The following is a 15,381-nucleotide window of genomic DNA, read 5'->3' as shown; positions in this document are numbered from 1 at the left end:
AATCTGTATAGTCTGGAGGAAAGACGAGAAAGGGGGGACATGATTGAAACCTTTAAGTATGTTAAGGGACTAAATAAGGTTCAAGAGGGGAGTGTTTTTAGTAAAAAACTGAGCTCAAGAACAAGAGGACACAGTGAGAGGTTAGTTGGGGGAAAGATCAGAAGCAATGTAAGAAAATATTATTTTACTGAAAGAGTAGTAGATACCTGGAACAAACTTCCAGCAGAGGTGGTTGGTAAATCTACAATAACAGAATTTAAACACGCCTGGGATAGACATATATCTATCCTAAGATAATAAGGAAGAAAATACTAAAAGGGCGGACTAGATGGACCCAGTGGTCTTTTTCTGCCGACAATCTTCTATGTTTCTATGTTTCTATGAATATAACTATTATAATACTGCTCCTATATACAGGAATATACTACTATAATACTGCTCCTATATACAGGAATATAACTACTATAATACTGCTCCCTATATACAAGACTATAACTACTATAATACTGCCCCTATATACAGGAATATACTACTATAATACTGCTCCTATATACAGGAATATAACTACTATAATACTTCTACTATATACAGGAATATAACTACTATAATACTGTTCCTATATGCAAGAATGTAACTACTATAATGCTGCTCCTATATACAGGAATATAACTACTATAATACTGCTCCTATATACAAGAATATAACTACTATAATACTGCCCCTATATACAGGAATATAACTACTATAATACTTCTCCCTATATACAAGAATATAACTACTATAATACTGTCCGCTATATACAAGAATATAACTACTATAATACTGCTCCTATATACAGGAATATAATGGGGCAGTGTGGCTTGATCAATTCACATACAGAATTCTGATGTTTTTTATGCAGCCGAGAGGTACTAGTATCAGCCATAGGTGTGAGGTGCAGCACTCTTTTTCTTCCCCGAACCGTATTTTGTTTCTCTCTTTTCTCCGTGTTTTGCACTCCTCCTGGTGAGACCCACATGACCGCAATTAGCAGGAGACACCTGAGTGCTCATGGTTTTAATCCCTCCTGTCTGTCCCATTCTGTCTTTGATAGCTATGGTGAGTGCAATACCTTATCCAGACTTGTGCTGTTTGGGGGCAGCTTCCCCCGCCGGTGGTGCTGGCTGGGTTTTGGTGTGGCATTTTTGGGTCTGGTCCTGTAGCATGGGGGTTGCAGGGCCGTTCCATGGCCTCCCTTCCCTGACTGTGCACGCCTGCGGGGGGGTGGTCGCTGACTGGCACTGTGTGGACTTAGTGTAGGGACCCATGTGTATCAGATACCTGCACGCGGTACATGGGGCAGTGTGGCTTGATCAATTCACATTCACAGAATTCACAGAATTCTGATGTTTTTTATGCAGCCGAGAGGTACTAGTATCAGCCATAGGTGTGAGGTGCAGCACTCTTTTTCTTCCCTGAACCATAACTACTATAATACTGCTCCTATATACAGGAATATAACTACTATAATACTGCTCCTTATATACAGGAATATAACTACTATAATACTGCTCCTATATACAGGAATATAACTACTATAATACTGCTCCTATATACAAGAATATAACTACTATAATACTGCTCCTATATACAAGAATATAACTACTATAATACTTCTCCTGTATACAAGAATATAACTACTATAATACTGCTCCTATATACAAGAATATAACTACTATAATGGAGTGGGCTTTTAGATCTGTTCACACTAGGTGTTGGCTGCTGGCCACTGTCTCTGCTGGCCTTGCCTGCAGGGTGGTGCAGCTCTGGCCCCTGGGGGCTTGGTTCTGTGACACTGGGGTCGCTGGACTGCTGGGCTGCTCCTACCTGTGGGCACTGGCATTGCAGCAGTGTTGGTCACCGGTGAAAGCTGCATCATGGCTAGAGTACGGACTCATGTATCAGAAGACCTGCACGTGGTACATGAGGCAAAATGGTTGGATCAAATTATAAAATAACTTCTGTTGTTGGTTTTTAATGTAGCTGAACAAGCTTTAGTGTCAGCCATGGGTGTGATGTGCAACTTTTTCTGTGTTCTCCAGGCTTGTGCATAACTACTATAATACTGCCCTCTATATACAAGAATATAACAGCTATAATAATGTAACAGAAGAAATTCCAGCACTCACCGGTAAGCGTCTTCCAAACTTTATTTCATAGAAGGTATTGCAAGGAGGGGATGGTGGATCAGTGTAGGTGCAGGCGCATCATCTGGGATAGCTATTTCGGGACTCCTCCCTTCTAGCAAGGTCCTGGCTAGAGGAAGGGAGGAGTCCCGAAATAGCTATCCCAGGTGATGCGCCTGCACCTACACTGATCCACCATCCCCTCCCTGCAATACCTTCTATGAAATAAAGTTTGGAAGACGCTTAGGCTAGGTTCACACTGCGTTTTCAGCATCCGTTTAACGGATCCGTTTTTTTTAACGTCCAGAAAAATAGGGTCAGCAACGTTTTTTTGTCCGTTTTGGTCCGTCAAAAAAAACGGATCCGTTTTTTTTTTATAATGGAAGTCAATGTAAAAACGGATGCACACAAATGAATCCGTTTTTTGCAATCCGTTTTTCATGCGTTTTTTGCAAAAAACGGATGCGTTAAACGGATGCTGAAAACGCAGTGTGAACCTAGCCTTACCGGTGAGTGTTGGAATTTCTTGTTACATTATACTACATCAACCTGTTCATCCAAGCACCCCATTGTCTCCACCTAGGATACATCCTATGCTCCACTACTTCGTCTACTAGGGGATTACTCTCATAGCAGTGCGGGCTAGCTATACCTGCTATACACCATAACAGCTATAATACTTCTCCCTATATACAAGAATATAACTGCTACAATTCTGCTCCCTATATACAAGAATATAAATACTATAATACTGCCCCCTATATACAAGGATATAACTACTATAATACTGCTCCTATATACAGGAATACAACTACTATAATACTGCGCCCCCCCCCCCCCCCTGTATACAAGAATATAACTACCATAAGGCTCTATTCACACGTTTGTAATATACAGTCTGTGCACTGACAGTATACTATGGACCAGATCTTGAAACTCCCGGTATCTTCATTCATTATAATTCAGTAAGCTCCTAAACTGGTAACTATGCAATACTGTACAGTATTGTATGCTCTTTCGGAGTTCACAGCATCATCGTGAATGATGATACCGGGAGTTTCGGAGGTCCGGTCCATAGTATACTGTCGGTGCACAGACTGTATATTACAGATGTGTGAATACTGCTGTGTATAGTGATGTAGTACTAAGTAAGACATAGATATATTTTTGTTGTAAGAAGATTTGGTACATTGCATATTACACTTGAGGGATTATCGGCCCCCTTAGTTCTACCTCTTCATGTTTTCAGTAACTATTTGTATATACAAAATAGAACATTAAGTTCACCAATCTCACTTGCCTCTGTATGGGTGCATGTTTACGTGTTTCTATGTTTACAAGATGTACTAGATGTCCGCTTCCTGGCACTAGACTAGACCTCACTGTTCACCTTTCTGTCAGCCGTCATTGCACAATTGTTTGTAGTCACTGACCAGGTCACAACCTTGGGAACTAGTCCTAAAGTCCTCCCTAATGGCATTATTGTGGTGGGTTATACCTTTTTAAGTATTCTGTATAGTGGACCAGGAAACTGTGTGTTGTCTTTGTAGGGTCACCACCTGCAGCATTTCTGCCATATGTGAACATACCCTAAAGGGGTTTGGCTTTCTTTATAATGGACCATAATTGTACGATTGTGGTGGTGAGACTCTTAACTATGGGGCCAGGAAACATGGCGAGATGTTCACCTGCCTGGAGCTAAGTGCAGGAACGTTTTACAGTCTGACTTGTGGTGAGAGCTCTCCATCCTTTATGTTCTAATGAACTTGATGTCTTTCTGTCTCCTTGGGAATGACACTTCCTCCGTATAGTAATATCGCTCAGCTTGCACTCTGTTCTGATGAAACTTTAAACACCTAAGTGGTTTGGACATTAGACACCGATAGTAATGATCCCTGGGTGTTAGAAGATCCCCTATGGTAGCTTTGGATAACTTGTGGAGCTTGAACCTTTTATCCATCGCTATATTTGATAGAATGTAAGAACATAACTGCATTACCTGGTGGTTTTATCCTTGGTTCCGTTTTTAAATGGGTACTGAGCGAGTATATTATTCACTCAAGTATCGGGGTGCTCAAAAGTAATCGATACTAATGAATACAGTGTGGTACTCGTGCAAAGTGTCTCCCAACCGCATGTTTGGGTGCTTTAAGTAGCCAATAGATGTAGGGAGGATGGCACGTCCATCATTGGTGGTGCCCGAGGAAGTGGTGATCCAGATAGGTAGTAGAGAAGACCCGGCACTCACCAACTAGTTCTGCTAAACTAATAAAGTACAGTAGACATCAGGTACAGTAAGGCTGTGTTTCGTCCAAGCATGGCCTTCATCAACTTAAGGAGTACTCCTTAAGCTGATGAAGGCCATGCTGGTACAAAACATGTCCTTACTGTACCTGATGTCTACTGTACTATATTAGTTTAGAAGTACTAGTTGGTGAGTGCTGGGTCTTTTCTACTACCTATCTGGATTACCACTACCTCTGGCACCACCACTGACGTTCTGTTAGCTGAGAAGGAGAGCTGCTGGAGCAGGGACAGGGGTAGTATAAGGCTTAGTTTCAGTAGTTAAGTAGGCGCCTAGCTAATAAACACCCAAAAGTCCTTTTTTGGACTAGTCATCTCACAATGTACCACCTAAAACCGAAATAAGTGACTTTAATTGGGTTTGTTACACGATCTAGTATTGACAAATACTTGACAAGAATAATGAGCATTTAAGTATTTCAATGCTTGCTCCTATCTAGTCATAGATGGGATGTGCAGCGGTTCCATTCTCTCCAGTTCGTATCCTATCTAGTACTGTCACTTTAGAAAAATGTTTTCAGAGTTTTGTTCAGGTTCTGGGTGTTCAGGCCTACACCAATTATTAGCAGGGAGAAACACTCACGGCAGGAGATGTACCGTGTATTATAATGAGTTGTGCACATCTGATCAATAGGCATCTGAACACCCAGATCACCACTGGTCACCGGGCGTCAAGCGTTGTCAGTGCCGTATCGGTAGTCTCGGTGAAAACCAGCATTCCCAACAAAAAAGATTGTCCACCCAGAGAGGAGCCTAACACATAGTGAAGAATAGACCCCTCAGTATCACACAGACATAAAATGCAATGATTACATGCTTTATAGTTCCATCGACATCAGTTCCCTCCACCCTGCGTCCTTACTGGTAATGCCATAATGAATCTCCTGACAAATTGGCTCGCAGAGACAGATAGATTTTCCTTGCAGCTGACAGAATACAGCTTTTCCAGTCACTACCCATAAAGCGAGCACATCTATCTCCTTCTGAATAGTTTATGTGGATTTGACACGTTCTTTGCTGGATGACTGGAGAAATGGAACAATCTTTGGCGTTTGAAGTTAGAGGAGTTGTTTTATCCATATATTTGACCCCACAGAGACCGACGTCTGCCAATCTGTGTTCTTCTCTAACCGGTGGACTCTTTTACTCTATAGCGGAAGAGACTTTAAGCAGTGTGCTTAGAAAGGGCAACTGAGCCGTTGCTCAGATTCCAGGATGGTGCGCTGTCCACCTCATTAAAGGGGTACTCCGGTGTAACTTTATCCAGAATTAAGCAGCTCTCAAAGATATGTAATATTAAAGTATGCTTCCCTTACCATTTCAGGCTGGTTTTGTCACCTTGTATCCACTGATTCCCCCACCGGACCTTCTGTATTTCATTACCTGGCATTTATTTGTTGACCTTGCATGGTGCTGCTCCCACTGGCTGTCTGTTCAGCTCCCGTTGGGTGAGCGATCGGGCCAATGATTGCATGCTATGCACACAGAGCACTTGTACATCAGGGTGATGGAGCTCATCTGCAGAGCCTTTACAAGACTCAATCAACCTCGCAGCCAGGCCACATGAAGGATCGCTGGATTGTTTGTGTGACCACCAATGATTCTAATGCATGCACAAAAGATGTGATCAGCCAACGAAGGAGGAACACTGATCCTTTTACAGGGGCCGATTATCAGCAGTGAGGGCTCCTGAGTGAAATGACCCTTATTTAGCAGGTATCCAGGCGTCCTGGGGATGAAAATTTTTAGCACAAAGAAAACCTGGGGTTCACAGGTGACATGAAATTTTTACTTTTTTATATTGTTTTTTCAATGCCCCGCGAGTTAAAAGAGAAGTCCTGTTAAAGTAAAAAATCACAGGCAGGTAAGTGGGTGTAGGAACATTATATAGAAAGTATACATACCCCTCCCCATGCCCCTGCACCACTTCCTTACCGATCTCTGACAGCTGCTGGACTCCTGCAACATTATATACCCAATTGATGGATTACCCACTCAGCCAATCAGTGACTGGGGCAGGACACCACTGCAGTCACTGACTGGCTGAGCAGGCAATCCATCAACGGGACCATGATGTTGCAGCGGCAGGAGCTGGGCCATGACATAGCAGGTAGCCGGGAGAAAATTACGTCCGGCGGCTGTTCGAGAGAGTGGCGCTTTCGGGGCATGAGGACGGGTAGGTATACTTTCTTTTCTATTCTTTTCTATTATGTTCCTGCACCCCCCCAGCCTTCCCATGATTTATTATTTTTGCGGAACTTCTCCTTTAGGTCCCATCACATCCTCCATAACAAGTTATCACTGGCCAACTCACTTCATCTCCCCTGTGGTGACGCTCCATGGGGTATTGAACCCTTACTGGCAGATTACAGCAGATCGCTGCAGGGTCACAGCAGCAAGACACTTTGGGATCAGGTTTTTGTTAAGAAACCCTTCGAACAAGAAGGGCTTGTCTGGAAAGAACCCATTTAAAAACTAGAGCCTCATAAAATATTTATGAAGACCATATCCTCCGGATAGTCTCATTAGGTTGAGGAGATCAGGAACTAGTGATCAGCAAGGACTAACGGGAATAGCAGCTCCAGGAGATCAGGCAGATGAGACGTGGTCAACCTATTTAATGTGTTTGACATTGACTTACAAAGAAGCTAGAGGCGCTAGAGACAAAGTTACATGGTTAATATTGTTGAAAAAAGACACATGTCCATCAAGTTCAACCAAGGAGGGGATGGATACAGGGAAGGGGGGTATACAAGGAGGGGAAGGCAACAGATGATGATAGTTTCTATACATAGACAATTTTCTTCCTTCTGGGGGAGAGCTAACTTGCATCCTATAGTGTGGATCTCAATGATGGGTCAGCTGAGTGTAGGTATGGCTGCCACTACCCCAGATAATGCAGACTTCATGTCCAGCTGTTGCAAAACTACAGTACATTTCCCATCATGCCTGGACAGCCTTTGGCTTTCCAGGCATGCTGGAAATTGTAGTTTTGCAACAGCTAGAGGACCGATGGTTTCCCATCCCTGTAGTAGGGTGTTAGCAGTAACAATTGTTGCCTATATTACCTTCACGTCAGTCGTAAAATGAGCATTTACGTTGAAGCCCCCTTTGCTGTAAACACATAATGGGGGCTGACATAAGTGAAAATAAGTACATAAAGATGAGGGGCTGTAGATACGGGCTACATCCATACACATTTATAATGGAGTAGATAATAAACAGAATACCTTCGAAATTCAGAACGAGGACTAGAATCGAACAGCAGGGAGGAATCACTTATAACAAGAACGGCAGAGTTGTGTAAAGTAACTTCCCAATATAGTTTTCGCCAATTACATTTGCTAGCAAGTCTCTGAATCAGCATGTATGCACTTAGAAGTACCACAAGGCATTTTCCTTCCTTGTAGCTTGTTGGGAAAAATGTCTTAATTATAAAAGAGTCTGCGAGATGGTTCCTGGAGCGGTGGAAAAGCCTACTGAGGTTTTAACTTCAGCCCGGCTTGTTCTGTGCCGCTGCTTCAGGATAAGATGTTCAATTATTAATGGACCCATAGTGCTGCCTAATTCTGACTGGCACTAAAACACAACTTAGATTTAACCTCATCAAAGTTTCATAGAGGTTTAAGAAAATACAGGTTCACCGAAAGAAGACGCGGCTTAAGGCCCAGGGATTTTAATGAGTTTGACAAATTTTTAGTAGCTTTGGTTAAGTAGACAGTCAGAGATTATAGTTCTTTGAGCGCTGTGATTAAATATTGTTTTTAATACAAAAAAAGGAAGGGATTTGATAGGTTATATACGGCCACTATGAGACTTGCACATGGTGGTCTGGGTCATGCAGTGTGAATGATGCTCACTGGAGCAGTGGTCTCCCCAGATAATCTTCACAATGGAGCTGAAATTGTGAGGTCAGGTAATATCGCTGCTCACGAGTGGGTTGGAATGGCAGCCTCTTGGCCTTTTATAACCTCCGAAAAGATTGAACGTGCCTTCTAACAAGTAGCATGACTTACATGCATATGTGACGTAGCCAGATAATGATTTAGCCTTATAAAAATGCACAGTTTGCTGACACAATGCGTGATATCTCATTACATAATGCAAAATGTCTATTCTTGAAGCCTTCAATGTTGATCTTCTAGAGGTTCTCTCCCAAAGATCTGATAAAGATCCGCCATTTTCTCAGACTGTACACTTGTAGCCTTGCAAAAAGATCAGTTTCTAGAACCATAACTCCATCAAAGTTCTTAAATGTTAATGGTCAGTGCCCTATCTTGCTGCATCTTACCTATTCTGGCTTGCTCTGCACCTGGATTCATACTTCATGGTTGCCATCCTCTTTTTGGCTCTTTTGTGCCTAAATAATACATTCTTATTGATTGCGGATTTGTGCAGTGTTGTCGTTATTGCTAGTTCTTGGTCATTGACCTGGTAAGTTTTTCGAGCACACCAATTTGCTGCTTCAGTACTGTAATGAAGGAACGTTTGGACTCTCTTTCTGCCTATTTACAGTTTTACAAGAACTGCTCCTGTCTGACTACAGCCTCCATCTTCTGTCTTGGTACAATGAAATTGTGTATTCTGTCTATATGTCAGCTGTTGCCAATAGAGACTACTCTGGAGGTAATCATCTGCTGTTGGAAACTCCACATCCCCTTCCAGAGGTCTAGGGTAAATGACTTGCAATACCTTATAGTGCCGATACACTTTCAATAAGTATTGGCCAAACTTTCATCCTGTAATTATCTCTTCTGGTTTCCCCATACACATGAATATTCGGCATGGCCAGATGTGTTTGCTTTGGGGAAGGGTAAACCATAGCCAGACAGCTCTGGTACCGTCTTATTCCTCCCAGCACAATAGGGTCGGAGTTGAAAATACACCACACCTGACCATTCCTTCCCTAACATAATCTGTTGGCCAAACCCGGTGACGGTGACAACAGGTTTGGTCAACTTTGTATGGGCACCTTTTACAATTCGCTCCTTAGTTTAACCTGATGCTAACTATATAGCAACTTTGATCACCAGGAAGCCTTATAATAACCAATCTGAAAAATATTAATTAAGCTATGAATAATGTCTTTCTCCCTTCCGTAATACCAACATGTTCATGTTAAGACTACTTGTAGCTAAACTATTAGTGAAGTTCACAGGAGTCCCAGTCATACTATATCAGTCACAATCTCCGAATAATTAGGAAAGGAACAGACATAATATGTATTACATATGAGATACATGCCAGCGATTACGTGCCAAGCCACATAAAACTACAAGGCAGGGAGGCTTACAGGAGTCCAGAACACTCAGCCCATGTGTTTTTAATGATGGGACAAACCCTTTTTCTCTTCTATCAGATTGGGAACAAACCACAACATACCAGCAAAGTCTGTATGACAGTCTGAGGCTTCAGATCAAAACAGATGTTTAAGCAGTGATTCACTTTCCACCACCAGTCAGATGGTACTGGGTATATTTAAGTCTGGCATCAATGGGGTAATGTGTGGCGGTCCATCTCTCAGCCGTAGAGACTAAACGCAGTCATTATGAATTACTACCCAAGATCTGTCGTGTTTGATCTAATTCCATAGACATTCCAGAGCGGGGGGAAAAAACTTTATACCACTCATCTAGTCAATTGAGGCAAGAAAAGTTTGTCTATAAAATTTGTTTATTTACAAAATTTACTAAAAATGTACAACGTTTGTGATCCGTAAATTGACCTAGATTCATGAATATAAAATGTTTTAATTGTTTTTAGAAAATGACTTGTGTTTGCAACAAAATGTTGTTTGTAGCACAAAATGTCATTGGACGGCATAGTTTGAGTGGTGTTTATTGTATTGCGTTTTGTGGCGAGCCACAGAATGAGTTTTGTAATCTATTTTATATGCACAAAATTGATTTTGTGATAAGAACCATACGGAAACAAGTAAGTAAACCATTTATATATTTTACATAAAAACACTGACTTACTCTACGTTGCTGCTGCGCGTGCTGTAGAACATACAAAAAGGTAAATTTGGAATAGATCAAGTCTCACAAATAGGTATAATATGTTGTAGATTTTTGTGTCGTTCCCCTCAGATCTTGGTAGGAGATTATGTTGTCTGGTGCAGCGTTCCCGTAATTGTACAAATCCTTGATCTGGCTGCTTCCTGCGTACACATGGTGTTCATTACGAAATGGTTAACATGTCGGCTTTAGGCACCTCTACCTTTACGCTGCACGTTCCCTGGGACTGAAAACACTTACTGCTCTGTGACTGCCACAGGCAAGGAGCGCCTGGAAGACGGAAATAAGCGTCACATACCAAGGCTTTATATTTATAGCTGCCTATTTAGAGAGAGTACAAAATGGCCGCCACACACAACACATCAGGCCTTATTCTTTCTCTTCTCCAGTCAGTGTCTCTGTATTCTTGGAGAATTTTTTTTTTTTTTTAATTTCCTTTTAAGTTCCTTTTCCTTTTAAGTAGATAAGTTCCGATATATCCGATTATCTATAGAAATTTTCCTCAGACGTCTACAAAGAAATCTGCACCACATTTTGCAAACTTCTGTGTGGATTTTATTTATTTTTCAATCCCCAGTTGCAGAATTTGCTGTAAATATGTAAATGATCAGTACTGGAGATGAGAGAACCTGGAGCATGCTCGAGTCCATCCGAACCCGAACTTTCGGCATTTGATTAGCGGTGGCTGCTGAAGTTGGATAAACCCCTAAGGCTATGTGGAAAACATGGATATAGTCATTGGCTATATCCATGTTTTCCAGACAACCTTAGAGCTTTATCCAAGTTCAGCAGCCCCCGCTAATCAAATGCCGATCGTTCGGGTTCGGATGGACTCGAACCCGAACCCGGTTCGCTCATCTCTAATCAGTACCAGTAGGGCTGTTTGCCTCTTAAGAAATCTGTCGAAACAAACAGCAGCACAAATTTACTTAAGACTTACTTAGCAAATTTACTTAGTTTACTTAGTTTATTTCTCCTATGTATATAGGAGAGCTATAGGCATGGAGGCAACCTCTGTTGGATGTGGTATGTACTGAGATATTTTCTTCTAAATAGATGTCTGATGGGGCATAGAACAACTTTTTAAAGGGGTTGTTTAGGAAGCAAAAGATGGCTGAAGCCTTCCACTCCCTAGCATTCACTTCCTGTGATTCCACGTCTCGAGAGTAAGCCTTCTGAAACGTGTAGAGAGGGGGTGCAAATCTCATGTGACATTGAGCAGAAAAAAAACAAACACTATATGAGGCCTTTCTGATTCCTAATGGGGCACTAGGCATGAGGCCTAATGTGAATGTTTCCATGTTGCATTCATTTCGGATGTATGAGGGACAACTATTGTTGCTCTCTATACACGGCAGTCAGATGTGCTTCCTGTGATAGAGCCCCAGGCTGGATAATCAGCTAATTGACCATAAGGCACCTGCCTGGTGTTTGCAGCGTGGTAAAGACTGACAAAACATTGAGGCTGGTAGGGGAAAGGTGGCTGGTAATGCATTATTCATGCATGAAACACATATAACTAGTGCAAGACTAAATAATACTGTTGCCCATAATCCTTAGTTTCACTTTTTGTTCCTGCAAAAGAATATACCGTCCCCATTATGTCTGCTATGGGCAATACCATTATAGTAAATGGGCAGTATGTACCATATGTGTCTCTGTATTATAAATCTGGGCATCCTAGATAGTGTTGGTAGGGTACTACCATTGGCACACCTCCAATGAACTTCTCCTATAGCCCAGTCCTCCCATCTCCTACAGATTGGAAGTTTTGTCGTATCACAAAACAATTGACTAAGGTTCTTTTACACGTACAGATATGTCGCTTAATGGCACGTTTAAGAAATAATTTTTTTTTTCTTTTAAAGGATGGGCATTTAGACGAGAAGATAAATTGATATGAAAAATCGTTAATGCCATCGTAATTGCGTTCGTAAAGATACTGTGAATAATCATAATTGCGTTCATATCTATATTCTTTGAATGATGAGGGTTCATAGTTTGTTGCTGCATTTACTCCAGAAGATTATCACTTAAATTTGAATAATTTAACAATTTTTGGATGATAATTGGCCCATGAAAAGGCCCTTACAGGGGAAGTCTGTTGTCAGACATATTTTTTTTTTCAAAGAGCCGGGGAGGAGGTGGTTGATCATAGCATTGGAGCCGGGGAGGTAGGGACATGTTATGTTCAGTCACCTCCTCCCCAGGTCTTTTGGAAAAAATGTCCAACACCGGACTTCCCTTTTAACACCAATGGAGCAAAACCTACGGGTCAACCTATAAGTGAACCTTCTGTCAGCTTTCTTCTCTTTCTCTAAACTTCACACCTTCTTTGAACCATAATCCTGAACCCCCCCTGGCGGCAGCATGCCAGGCAGAGGGTTGAGTATCTGCCCAGTGTAAGCTACACAGGCTTTGGTCACCTCTTCCCAAACAACAATTAGGTCTGTAACAACTGCCCGAGGCCCTGGATGTAATGACAGGCCAGGGGACTGTGGTAATGAGACCGTGGATGAGAGGAAGTGTTGACACAACAGCTTTACGGCTCTGCTTCCCATCGTATCATTAGTGGGTCGCATTAACCTTTTCTGGTTAAAAACAACTACAAAACATTGTGAGTGAATCGTAATAAGTCTGTAGTCTATAATCAGACGGGTAATTAGCAAAAAAAAAAAACGTCTGGTCCAGTGTTATTACCTGCTTACTTACATGGTCTAATGATATCACAGACGTGTTTTCTTTAACTTCAGTACTAATAAAGCTTGTGCTTATTAGAGGCTTACTGACATTGAGCTGAGAATGTTTTTATAATAATATAAAATTCTGACTATCATGACTCCATGGCTCTATGCTCAGGTGTGCCCGTAATGTAGGGTTTGTGTTTTGTGCACCTTTGGCCATGTCCATAGAAAAAAAATTGTGGAAAAACTTTGTTATTCTTGTCCAGTATAGTTGTGCTTTACTTAAAGGGGTATTCCTATCTCAATTAATAGTTATACTTGTAGGACTCAATACATTCGATTAGGGCCGTATTACACAGGACGATTAATCATTAAACCACCAACGAAAACTCGTTGATCGTTTGATAGAATCTGGACCTATTTATATCGTTGATCGTTCACAAATAGTTTGAACATCGTTCAGTGTAATGGCATTTTTATTCGGTTGTTCCCTGGTCTATCAGCCAGGAAAGGACGAGCGCAAGAACGACCATAAGTAAAGATCATCGTCCTCTGTAATAGGGTGAACAATTTAAGATAGTTTGTCATAGCGGTCGTTTATAGTTAATCGCTGAAAAATCGCCTCATGTAATACCATCCTAAGCAAACATGTCTTCTTTTCCTGATATTCTGCTCTCTACTTCCTATTGTTGACAGGTTGTTGTCTTTGTTAGCGACCCCCACTCTGCTTTAAAAGCAGTGGTCTGGGTAGTATATAATCAATAATGGGACGGAAAGAGTGGCATATCTGGAGAAGTTGTTTGCTAAATGATTGTATTTGCAGAAATATTTAACATGATGAATCCTGCAAGTATAACTATATTAGTTGAGACAGCAATAACCCTTTTAATAGACCCCGTACTTGCAGAACTGTTCCTGGGTCCCCATGACAATACTTGTTGTCAACTGCACAAGACAGGTCATTGCTAGCTGGAAACTTGCATTAAGGCCCTATTACACAAAACGATTATCGGCCTATAATTGTCTTGTGTAATAGAAGGGAACGATGTCGGCTGATCGTTGCAGTCATGTCTTTCAACATGTTGAAAGACAAACGACTTAGCTAGCAACGATCTGGTGCCGTCACTCCGTGGAATAGGAACATCGGCAGCATACCGTTGCTATCTGCTATGGGCTGCCTGGACAATCTAGCAATCACCCGGGCAGCTAACCCCCTCCCCCTCCCCCATACTCACCCGCTCGCTGCCTCCGAACTCATTTGCTCCTCTCAGTCTCCCCGTGTAATAGGGGCTTATGCCTCAGTCCACATCAACATTCTCATCGTAAACGGTTTGCATAGAGGTATTTAGGACGTGGACGTTACAGTAGGTGGAAATGGAATAACCAAACATTTATCAAAGGCGATGTTAGAATGTTGTCATAGGGACCCTGCAACAGGGGAACTAATAATGTCAAGCATTGGTGTGCCTAGATAGATAGATAGATAGATAGATAGATAGATAGATAGACAGTATGTGTGTGTGTGTGTGTGTATATATATATATATATATATATATATATATATATATATATATATGCACATCACTATATGTTTTATGTAATATTCCTAGCCTATATTCACTGATTTCTCATTATATTTTGTATTTCAAGGTTTTTCCTTAAGAGAACAGAACAATCTCACCTATTATACGAAGGAGGAATAGGATAATGTGAAAGGAGAAAGTATGGAGAACAATGCACTTCTTTATTAAAGGTCAGTGACATTCTGTTATATAGTTACAATGCAGCACAGCAATTAGTAAGTAAAGAAACATTACGGTCAGAATATGTATGAAGTCTGTGCCTTATTGCTTTTGATGGGAATTTGCAATCTCTAGTCAAGGTGAGTCGTAAACATCACTGCTAAAATCACTAATGGTTTATGTTCAGGTGTCAAACTCGCAGCCTTCCAGCTGGAGGGTGGCGAGTTTGACACCCCTGGTTTTTGTGGATAGTTTATAAATTCTAGGTCATGGCTTCCAACCTCTGACAACTCCAATGATTGATAGACCTGATTGATAGACCCAGGTCCCCTTACCCACATAATGAATAGAGGGGCAGTCCACTCTTTTCCCCTAACGCTCCGGTCACATCCTGTAGCAATGAGGGTAAGGCTGCATTCACACGTCCTTTAAAATTGTCCGTGGTCCACGGCTTTACGAACATGGACAA

General features: G+C 41.6%; 1 long non-coding RNA gene across 4 annotated transcripts in view; it reads left to right on the top strand.

Annotated features, from left to right (window-relative positions):
• LOC138772712 (uncharacterized) overlaps window positions 1–15,381 on the top strand; it is a 274,220-nt gene that overhangs the window by 185,729 nt on the left and 73,110 nt on the right. For all 4 annotated transcript variants that reach the window (XR_011359804.1, XR_011359806.1, XR_011359803.1 and 1 more), the window contains exon 3: window positions 14,821–14,923. This is a non-coding gene — a long non-coding RNA (uncharacterized lncRNA). The remainder of the gene's footprint in view (window positions 1–14,820; window positions 14,924–15,381) is intronic.

This window comes from Dendropsophus ebraccatus, chromosome 14 (assembly GCF_027789765.1).
Source record: "Dendropsophus ebraccatus isolate aDenEbr1 chromosome 14, aDenEbr1.pat, whole genome shotgun sequence".
Classification (NCBI taxonomy): Eukaryota; Metazoa; Chordata; class Amphibia; order Anura; family Hylidae; genus Dendropsophus; species Dendropsophus ebraccatus.
The sequence above is the reverse complement of the archived record's forward strand: the minus strand, read 5'-3'. Positions and strand labels throughout refer to the sequence as shown.